Source organism: Pieris brassicae, chromosome 10 (assembly GCF_905147105.1).
Source record: "Pieris brassicae chromosome 10, ilPieBrab1.1, whole genome shotgun sequence".
Taxonomy (NCBI): domain Eukaryota; kingdom Metazoa; phylum Arthropoda; class Insecta; order Lepidoptera; family Pieridae; genus Pieris; species Pieris brassicae.
The window spans coordinates 9,356,380-9,368,145 of NC_059674.1; positions in this window are offsets into that span (position 1 = coordinate 9,356,380).

An 11,766-nucleotide genomic window follows, 5' to 3' on the forward strand; every position below is an offset into this window, starting at 1 on the left:
TCAAGCGTCTACATCGACCTCCGGAATAAAATTATACTGATTCGCGTGTTGTTTTTAAATTAAATCATTTATAATGGTCAATTACGGAACCGGTTTGTCGGGTAAGGAAAAATGTTTTCAACTCGATTTACAGTTTAATAAAAGAAGATTTTGCTGTGAATTAACATTTTATTTGCAAGTTGGGCTGGTTGTGCCGGCAGGGGGCGCCCAAAGCCGGTTTTAATGGGATCTTCGAGGATTACTCGGAACAAAAATTACTATTATTGACTTTACTAGTAAATACACCTACACGAATGTAATTATTTGTCTTTGTTTACTTCCTATACAGAAATAGCTATGGTAACGTTATACGTTGATTACCAACTTGCTCTGAACAAAATAAATTTAATGTTATTATTATTTCTGTAATATTACCACACTAGTATCCGAAACACAATGTAGAATTTTTGACTTTTATGTTTTTTTTAAACATTTAATGTTCACATTTTATTGAAAAGCATAGAATTTGTCATTCTTTATGTATATTATAAAAAATCCTCACTTATATAAAAGTATAAAAGATTTAATTGTATATAACATAAATGTAACTATACAGATGTTTCTTAATTAATGTACTGACAGGTATAATTGAACTTTGTATATATGAGATTGTTATGTATATCATCATTATTAAATGTCACGCATTATATTATACCAGCCTTAGACTGTTTAGTTCTTAGAATTTACTATTTTTTTACCCGTAATTGTTATAAATTTTAAACTAATGAGTTTTATTTCCTGGCAAAGTAATTTTTTGTATTTGTATTAATATATCAAGATTGTTCATTTTTGTTAATAAAAAATGCGTTTTAACAGTATAATAGTTATTTTTACTACCGTGTGTGAGAATTCAACATCTAAATAATAATAATCGTTTTTTTATTTGTATTTGCAGATATTTTCTATAAAATTGGTTGACAGTAAATAACCCTACCTACCGATAAATGGGTTAAAAAAATCGCAGATCAGCGTTCAACCAATGTACTACTCGTAGTATCAAAAATAATAAATTAGAGGATGCCTTTACTCTGCAAGAGGTCCTTTAAATTTAAAAAATACAAGAAATTATGACATCACAAATTTAACACACATACACATCAATTATATTAGAACATAAGTACATAATCTATAGAATGAAAAAAATTTAAGCAAACAAACACAACATAAAATAAAAATAACAATAAAATAAATGAAAACTTAAACCTCATTAAGAGCATGATAAACAAGTTACGGTAACATGGCAGACTGTTGTAAAACACATCAATATTGCTACTGTTCGTAACATTTACGACGAGTATTATAATCGTTAATAGAATTAGAATGATGTATTGAAGCAATGCACGATCGGCCTTGAGAAATGACTTGAGACCAAGGAATGCAATTACCTTGGAAGTAACCAAGGAAATATTCTATGTATACAAGGAAATATGTTTAATTTTAAACGTAATATAACAATTTGTATGATAGTGGATCAAAAAATGGTGGCAGGTGGCAAATTATGAAGCCTTCACTCCGTCAGATGTCGAGTACTTACTGATGTTAAAAATAGGGACATGGACTTTTTCATCCAATATAGTACTCGAATAGACTACTTTAATGGGTTATATTTATGTTAGTGGATCGGTGTTCTCACAGGTGCTTGTTTGGGTTATCACATAAGTAACCAGGGAGAATGTCACGGGGAAATATGTAGGCAGAGTTGACTATAGCAGCATATGGCCGACAAAAAGCGTGTCGAATACTAGCTAGAGCAGGCTCGTCAAAACTTTAGTATCTTCCAAATTTTAGTACCAGAGACCTGGTCAATTCGTACGTCGGACCGAATAAGGATATAGGCATTCGAGATGTGGTATTGGAGGACAGTTTTGCAAATATCATGGACTGCAAAAACTTCATTCCAACTAAAGATCACCACAAAACTGTAGATTATAATTTACAAACGGTTCCTTAGCTACTTTGGCCATGTTGCCAGGAGAGAACCGGATAGTCTCGAGAAACTGGTAATGGAGGAGTAGTGACAGGAGAAGTCGGGGTCGATCGCCTATTGGTCTGACCAAATTAAGAGAATTATGGGTCTCAACATCCCTTATACCACACAAGCTGAGGATAGTGTGGAGGCAGCAAGTCGCGTTATCAGATAGGGCTTTTCAGACAGACACGACCTTCAGTAATGAAGATTACGAAGAAGAATATAACAATAATCTAATCTAATATCTTTTATTATTTAAAATTTTCTTCTAATTGATTCCTTTAGAACGTTCATTTCTACCACTAAAAATCTACCCTACCAATTTTTTTATTTATTTATAAAAGACATTACTGTCCAAACACTTGACTCTAAATTGACAAGAATGCACAAAAAATGCAAAAATTACACACAAATATAAGAAATAAATTAGGAAAAACAAAATTAACTATCTACCGTAAGAACTGACAAATAACTCTTGTCATTTCACTCAACGGACAATAAAAAAGTACCTAATTGGTTATCTAACATCATACAGCAAATCATATACTATGTGTTATTTTCAGAAGATTAGTCCTAGCTGTGCGCACATGAAGTTTTGGCGGAAGTCTTCTGATGTACCCATCAGCCACATTGCTATAGGGTAATACTGCTGAATGAACTGTCCTTGCCGTGTATCAATTTGATAAAGTACCTATATAACAATATATAATATACATGCTATGAGTTCGGTGGCTACCTATTACGTTTTAACGTCATTATGTCCAAAAACACCGTTGGACACGCAGTTTTCAATGTAGGACCATGTTTTCAATCAATTATTAACAATAATAATAAAATTAAAATTCGTCAATTGGACCATTAAAATACCGGCTTAACTGTGACAAACATGCAGTGTTGTAATTAACGCCATGACACAGTAATTGAGGTCAAATTCATTTAACACCAACTCAAAATAACTGCCCTAGATGGGAAGGTTGAGCTTCTAGGTACAACAGTACAACACGTGACTTTTACGTATAAAAGTCTTCAGGAGTCATACACAACATGGTGATATTCAGGCGTCCTAGTGGTAAGTGTAGTAGTAAGTGTAAGGTAGTGGTAAGTGTAACTCCTGTACAGAAATCTATTGGTTATCAGAAGGTAAGATAAGAAGAAGCCGCGGTAGAACCCTAGAGCGACTCCGGAGCCTCTGTAACGCGGCTTTGAGGAACTACTCGAGGTGGTTATGGGAATTACTCACGCAGACTCTGAGACAGAGATTATGGTGTGGATAGCTCCACATACCACGTAAATGCATTTACACCTCGAATATAAAAAAAATGGTAAAAGAAAGTTCAGTTTTCCGTATCCGTTTCGTGATAATTTTCTAGAGAAGGAGGCTATCAGCCTTCTGTGCCGTCGAAATCTAAGGCATTCTCGTCACGATGTTTTTATTCACCGTACATAAAATGCGTATATTAAAGCATAGTGACAACTTCATGCGGATCGAACGTACTGTACGTACGTCAGCGATGAGAGTCATTAACTCAATTGCAAGTGTTAAGTTGAAAAATAACACTATTGCTGTATTGTCTCACAAAATTGGTTCACTTAGTAATTACTTATTGGGGCGGGATATTTATTAATGAATGTAAAATCAGAATATTAATCACCCACATAGTACATCAATCATAAATTACAATACTTAACACCTACATTATTATTATCAAGGTTTATTATGATTTTATGATAATCGTACGTATAATTTAACTATAGAAATGTTTGTTTAAAAATATATTTATGATAAAATTATATTAACAGATATTTATATACATGAAACAAAATCTGAGCGTGTTCTAGTGTACCCACGTAAGCAGTGAAACTTCTTTATGACCTTATTTTACGAAAAATGATCTAATATATGCAACTTTACAGAAATTGGTTAAATAAAATCAGATACAGATTTAACAAAAGGCTTTTATTATCATACACATGAATACAAATAATACAATTATTTCATTTTACCTTATTACTACTAAGATTATTACAGAATTTCATTAATTGTAATAGAATTATTAATATCATTGCTATCGTTATTATATATTTTTGTTATTAATGGCTTCTAATCTCTTCGAATCAACCATGGTAAGGACAAGAAAAAGATGGCACGTAACGGAAAAATATTACGATAAAGAATTTTCATTTCAAAAACACACATATACACATACAGAAGCTTACTGTAGCAAAAGTATGCCAGGAATTAGGCCACGACTGAATTACTTCAAAATTAGTTTTTCTATGTAAATACATAATATTTTTATCAAAATCACAATAGAACAAACTCAGTTTTAGTATATATTTTCTAATATAAGCTGTATTCAATTTTCTATAAACCACAGAGATAATTTGTATCTCTGATTATCTATTCAACCTCAATATTAACAGCCTTCTGAAATTCAAAACTGCATACCTAATAATTCATTTAAATCCTACGAGGAATGCGCGATTGTCAATTGTCATTCTTGAATTCGCTTTTGACAGTTATCTCTGATATTATGATAAATATTCAAATCAATACTTGGGCGATTATATTAACTACTTAAGATTAATATAATATTCTTTTGTCATCTCTGTATGGTTTATCTGTTATTATGTGTGGCATGCGAACTTTAGATTTTACCACCATAACATTTTTGTACCTCACTATCGACATATTTATATTTATACTTGCAGTAGCGATATTGTGTATATTACGTGTTTAAAATTATAGGTATACGTTATTATGTTTTAGTTAATTTTTTTTCGGCATTATCGATCGAGTCTGTAAGGATAATGTCTGTATACCGTTTTGAGGAAGCAAGCGTGAAACCCATGAACAATATGTATAGTTATTATATATTTCAATTGATGCTCACAGATATGTTTAGTAAACATATTAATCAAATCTAAATGTTATTGACTCTTTCAAGTGGAACACTTCCGTCTCTTTTTGTCAAATTGTGATGCCAATGTCATGAAAAGAGTTAGTAGATTGATCACTAGCGGTAATAATTCTTTCTGTCATAGGCCATTTTGTTTTATAGAGCAAACGGGCAGGATGCTCATATTATGTTAAGTGATACCTTGGACACTCTCAATACCTAAGTGCGTTTCCGGGGTTTTAAGTCGAATTGGTGGCACTATCAATAGTGGCAACAACTGCCTTAAAACGTTCAGTTGACGGCGAGGTTATACGGGTGGAATTTTGGATTCGGTCTCAACGTCCGCTGCAAGTTAATCCGCACAACACCTAAACTCATTAAAGGCATTTTTGATCGTCGAAAACCGGCTGAAACCGCAGGATAAAGCAGTTTTAAAGGCCGAAGAAAACTATATCATAGAGCATGCTTTCTCTCAGAAGTAATTACAATTATCACCAAGCAAACAATTGACGTAAACATCGTTACCTCGAAGCACATTTATCGGAATGCTGGATTAGCATTTTAAATGGCTATCCTTATTTGAGTATCTTATTACATTTCACTCTTTCGAAGCGAGACCTATTAATTTTTTTTACACTATTTTAGGAATTCATTATAAAATTACATTTACGCGTTTAAACTTTAGTTTCTTATATACCTTAAAAACGTTATTTGAACTACGGTTTAAAAAAAAATTAAGGGGCAAACGGGCAGCATTTCATAATTAAGTGATACAAACTTATAAAGACTGGCGGAAAGTTTATTACCAGTTCTTCTCTTGCGTTTTACACCCTTGATTTGAGGGTTAATAACTAGGTTCTAACTGTTTTAAAGCTTTAAATTTAGAATTAATTTTTCCTTAGTTGACTTGACATACAATGTTTTAGTTTTATTAAAATAAGATATTAATTTCAATTTGTTTTAAGGAATATTTAAAATTTGACAGCTCAAAACTTACACACAGCAACTTAACTCTGGGGGAAAATGTGTCATAGTTTTCGTACTAAAGTTACTTAGATTGCTAATCTAAATCTGTGTGAAATTCGAGAGAGATAATGAAAAAATGGAGAGTTCGATAATAATACCGAAATTAAAGCGTTGGTAGACCAGCCCAATATAATAGGCGAATTGATCATTGACCTTGATCGTATGGGCTAAGATCGGGCAGTGAAAGAGGCTTACCAGTAGACCTATCTACCGATGTGTCGACAGAGAGGACTTGATGACACCCAGCAATTGGCAAGACACATTTGGGTCGAGTGCAGTCGAGTGAGCGTGAGATAAGAAATCATTATGCGGTTTGGATAACTCTATATTAAATTTTAATCCGTATGAAGAATTGTTACCGGAACCAATAAATGTTACAGTAGTGGCTGGTCTTGTACTAATTATTCCAACGTATAATTCGTAGCAATCAGTACGGGAAGGCAATTATATTTAAGCATTTAGACCATTTCATTGTAACAAATACCATAAACAGTGGTCTGAATTATTGTAGGTTTTGCAACCGGCCGGTCGCGGCAACATTCGTCACTTTGTTACAACTAACAAGGCATTTTGTGATTTGTTTAAGGGCTCACTAAACTTGTATTAGCCTAAAAAAATATATATGTTTATTATATAATATATACAGGTATCACTTATTCATTCATTTTTCATCGGTAGACATCCCTACTCATCGGCAAAGAAGACAGGGGTGTAGGCCGAGAGAAAAAGCTGGGGTAAAAAATTCTTGGTTAAATTTAAAATACAAAACATCATACATATTGACCATGGCAAACAGAAGAAACTAGAAGAAAGGAGATACTGTCCGCTCTTTATTTGTATTAAATTACAAAACTGAACGTAAACCTAATTGAGTCTGTTTGAACTATAATATGTCGTTATCATAATATGACTAAAAATCATCACAAATAAATGTTTTAGTTAAAAAGTCATGTTGTATAATCAGTTTTAATGGTGTAGATATTAAAATTAGTAGTACCATCATGATTCCTTATGGGGCTTATTTGATTTAAAATCAACTGAAACGGATAACTGACAGTCCTTTTATAAAGAAAGAAAATGTGTTCGTTCATTATAAAAATGTATTGCTATGTGTAATATTTGGGAACACTTTTAAGTAATACCAGTGTCAGGGTTCCCAGATCTTCCGTAATTTTGTGTTTTTTTATCTGTTTATTTTCACTTTTCCTCCCATTTTTTGAACAACCCTAAATGACATATTGCATGTGGGAAATAAAATAAAACTGTTTGACGTAGCCTTTACAGGTATTTCGGACTTTCTAGACTGACAATTGGAATGAAGTCCGATTTGATTCTAAATGCCGCAAACTTACAAATTGATCAAAAAGACAACTATGTAAATTGCTAAGATATTTTGTATTATCAGAGATAACGTTGAAAATAGTTGTATAATTAAACTATTTTGATATGAGTGATTAGTTATATTAATCGAGCGTTTAATATAACTAATACTCTATAGTTGCTTCCCTCACACTTTGAAGTCTATTATTTTTAGTTAATTTTTTGGTTCAATTTTTTGATGAAGTGAATCTTCTTTATCGGCGTTGTCAAAAAATTTACCGTCACATTTTTCGGTTACGCGCCATCTTTTTCTTGTCCCTAATTAATTGATTCGAAAAGATTTGAAGCCATTAATAACAAAAATATATGATTACAATAACAACGATAGTTATCATTCTATTACAATTATGGAAATTCTGTAATAATCTTAGTAGTAATAAGGTAAAATGAAATAATTGTATTATTGTATTGTTAATGATTTAATTATGTTCGACGTCCTGGTGGATAGAAAAACTGTGCACAGTTTGTGTTTCCACCACATCAACTACCTTTATATTAAGAACACTTATACAACAATAAATAAATAAATAAATAAAAAAAATAAAAATAATTTGTATTCATGTCTATGATAATAAAAGCCTTTTGTTAATCTTTATCTAATTTAAGTTTATTTAACCAATTTCTGTAAAGTTGCATATAGTAGATCATTTTTCGAAAAATAAGGTCATGTAGAAGTTTCACTTCTTACGTGTGTACAATAGTACACGCACACATTTTTTTATCTCTTCGTGTTTGCCTATAAATGCTAGGACATATTAACTATTTTATTTTATTTTATTTTCCTCGTACCAATGTATCAGTCTGCCGAGCGTTGGCAAGCTTTTATAAAAAAATATATTGCAATGTTTAAATCTTCCTTACCGAGTGTTTAAGTAATTATTCATTATCATTATTAAGCACAAATATTATATTTAAAATCCTGTCCTAAACAAAATACACAGTCACCATAAGGACGAAAACTAAGATCACAGATGCGGTAAATGGAAATGGGCAGGCCATATTGCAAGGTGTAAGTACACCAACTTTTGTACTGACAAAAGTTGGAACGCCGAAGCTATCCACTGGACCCAGAAAAACATTAGATGAGTTGCCCGTTAAAAAAAATACATATACGTAACAAGCTGGCGAATTTCGCGGTTCTTCTTGGCCCCTAAATAGGCATATGATTAGGCAAGTTACCTCCAAAGGGGAGGATTGTTTAACATCAGGGATTTCGGCTCCATTCCCAGAAGGCTCGCAAGTGCGTTGCCGCCTTTTAAGAATTGGTTCGCTCTTTTTTTGAAGGACCCTTAGTCGAATTGCTTCAGAAATACTTCTGTAAGCAGCTGGTTGTACATAGCGGTGGTGCTCGACAAAAACTTTCTTAAGAAAGAACGACGGACTTTGAGGTGATGCGGAGATTTTTTTAGTAATTTATATTAATTATTATTATTACTATGTAGGGTAATATTATAAATAATGTATAGGTATATATATCGTGTTCATGGTTAATTTTTATTCCGAAACGGAAGAACTAATAAAGCGTGTTAATACTTACACGTGTATATAGCAACTATGTTGCTACGTACCTACTGTTTTTACAGCGCAATTGTTCCATAATATATTCTTAATAAACTGTCATATTAATCCAAACAAATTTTCCGGCTCTGTGGAATTTTTTGCCGATTTATTTACTTCTAATAATATTATATATTTATATATATATATTTTAATGCTTTTATAGATATATATATCCAAAAAGACTTTGTACAGTTGGATTAAGCACCCTAAGTCGAATTGGTTTGAAAATACTTCAGTGGTGTGCGGCGGAAACTGTCTTAAGAAACGCTCGGTTGTGGAACGACCACCAACTTTTGCTTATCATAATCTTTGGATTCCTTTAGTGCCATCTCTTATCGAAGGTTAAAGGCGATGGCTTGGATTTTGGATGCCGTGCTTCTGATCAACTTCTTGGTGCTTTTACCATTGTCTAAGATTATTCAATCAAGACGAGCATCTGCGGCCAGGTCTTCAACCTGCCATTTTGTATGATTACGAAGACGTGTCCGAAATATTAAAGTTTTCTTCAATAACTATAGATATTTTCAATTATTGAATTATTGGTGGCAACACAACGAAATTTGACATTTTGCACAGACTACACACACATCGCTGACCTGTACTTATTCCCATATAACCTCTCCAGGTAATTTAATTTAAAAAGAAATATAACCACAGACAAAAAATAATTCACGTTGATTATACCTAATCACGAGTAATTTAGCTGTCGATACAATGGATTTTAAATAAACATAATTATACCGTGACAGAACTAGATTCCACGGAAAATGTCGTCATTTTCTTAAAACTATTATATTTTTAGGGGCCCACAGGTCCGTTATAAAAACCGTAGTGGAGTTACAAATGCCTTGCTTTGAAATTATTATTGTTTGAATACATGACTGAATCCTATTTCACCATGCCTCCTGCTGTAATCTTCAAATCTTTGACAATCTAAAGCAAAACTTTGCTTTTTATTGATTTTATTATTATTTATTACTTAAGATGTCATGTGAAACATGGTGTGATGGTTGCAGCTCCTTACAAACGTTGTGTAATACAAAATAAAACTTGTCGATTAAAAAGAGTGGCGGAGAGTTTATTGCCAGTTCTTCTCTTCCGTTCTACGCCCTTGATTTGAGAACTGGCAGTGATTGTAAAATTGGAAGCTGTTTATTTCTTTTTTATTAACGTTCATAAGTGTACATTGAGTTACCTATATGAATAAATGATTTTTGACTTTGACAGTTATTGTTTCGGCAGGATTTGAAGTCTGCATGTAACCCTTTGTGGTAGTGGGATGTGGAATTTAGAGATTTAATTTAACCTTGCAAGTTATCATTTCAATATCAAGACATTTCCATGACCTTTTCTGAATCATATCTCATGAAGCAATTTAAAAACTAGTCTGCCATTTGTGTTTTTCTATTTTATTTATTTATACATTTGAGGATGACCGTTCCAATGGGATATAGGAACAGCACTGGTCTGAACACACATGATACCTAGAATATACCTAATTAGTAAAAACATGATACAAAATTTTATTCGCTTAATGAAATCCTTTGAATTAAAAAATAACTGAAGTAATATATATAATCCTGTCTAAATAATTAGTCTCAATAGAATGTTGTAACTATTATTTTATATGTGATTAGTTTTCTTGTAAATGTGAAATTAATAATGGTTTTCCTCCTTGTGATCAATTTTACTTGCAAAATACACGCTACTTACTGCTTAGGCCTGATTGCAGCTGGTGTGATTAAATAAGTCTAGTGACAAATGCACGCGATGTCAGAACAATTAAAAATTAAAATGCTCCATGATGCAAAATAAATTACTGACTCCGTTAACTGTCCATAATATAACAGGAAACATTTGTTGTTCGTTACGAATAATTTAAATAATTACTGTACAGATTAAATAATAACTGGGATTCAGAAAGTTTTTACGATTCGTTATAAATTATATTAATTTCTATTACATTTATTTTGAAAATATTAAAAAATAGGCCGGCCTTGTAAAGCTATAAATCCTTTAAATTAAATTATTTCTTTCTTTCGAAATCTTCTGTTTTAAAGACCAAAAAACATCCACATTAATTTTTTTTACAAATTTCAAGTCATTTTATTACAAATAAGTAATTTTATTGTTTTATTGTATGAATGACGGGAAATATTCTCTTAGAATTAACAGTGATAATGCCCTCTAACGGAGGTTTCTGTCATACACATTGACAAATCTGTCGCTAGAGGGCGCAAAACTAAAAAAGGCACGCTGTAATGTTGAGAACACGTGAGTCACTTACCAATTCTAGTAACTAGGTGGCGCTAGGTAGAAGGAATCTGTAAAAATTAAACTGTCCGTTAATACTTTCGTTCGTTTCGTTCGATATTATTATAGATGTAATTCTATAAGCGTTGTATTAATATTAATTGTATTATACATACGTAAATATAAATAGTTACAAAATATATGCAAATAATTCCTATTGGAATAATGGTTTTCTATTTTGAGACGCTTTAAATTTTACAAAAAATCCATTAAAATCATTTGTTTTTTATAAATAATAAAGCGCATTTACACTATTTTAATTAATTAAATCCAAGGAATTAATAAGATGAAGTACAAAAGATGTTTAGATATATAATATATGCTGTTAATAAACAACTAAAAACTACTTTAAATACATTATAAGAATTAAAATAACAATTGAATAAGAAAGACTACATTGGAATCGATGTTGGTTCTAGTATTAGAATCGATTATAATCGAGGGTTTTCTAAGAAACGTCAGCTGTCAGGGGTGGACCCTAACAAAAAACTATGGGCGTCACCACTTGGTGGGGGCAAAATTATGGGGTGATAAGTTTTTTTATATCCGCTACCGATGAACGTCAATTTTGTAGTTTTA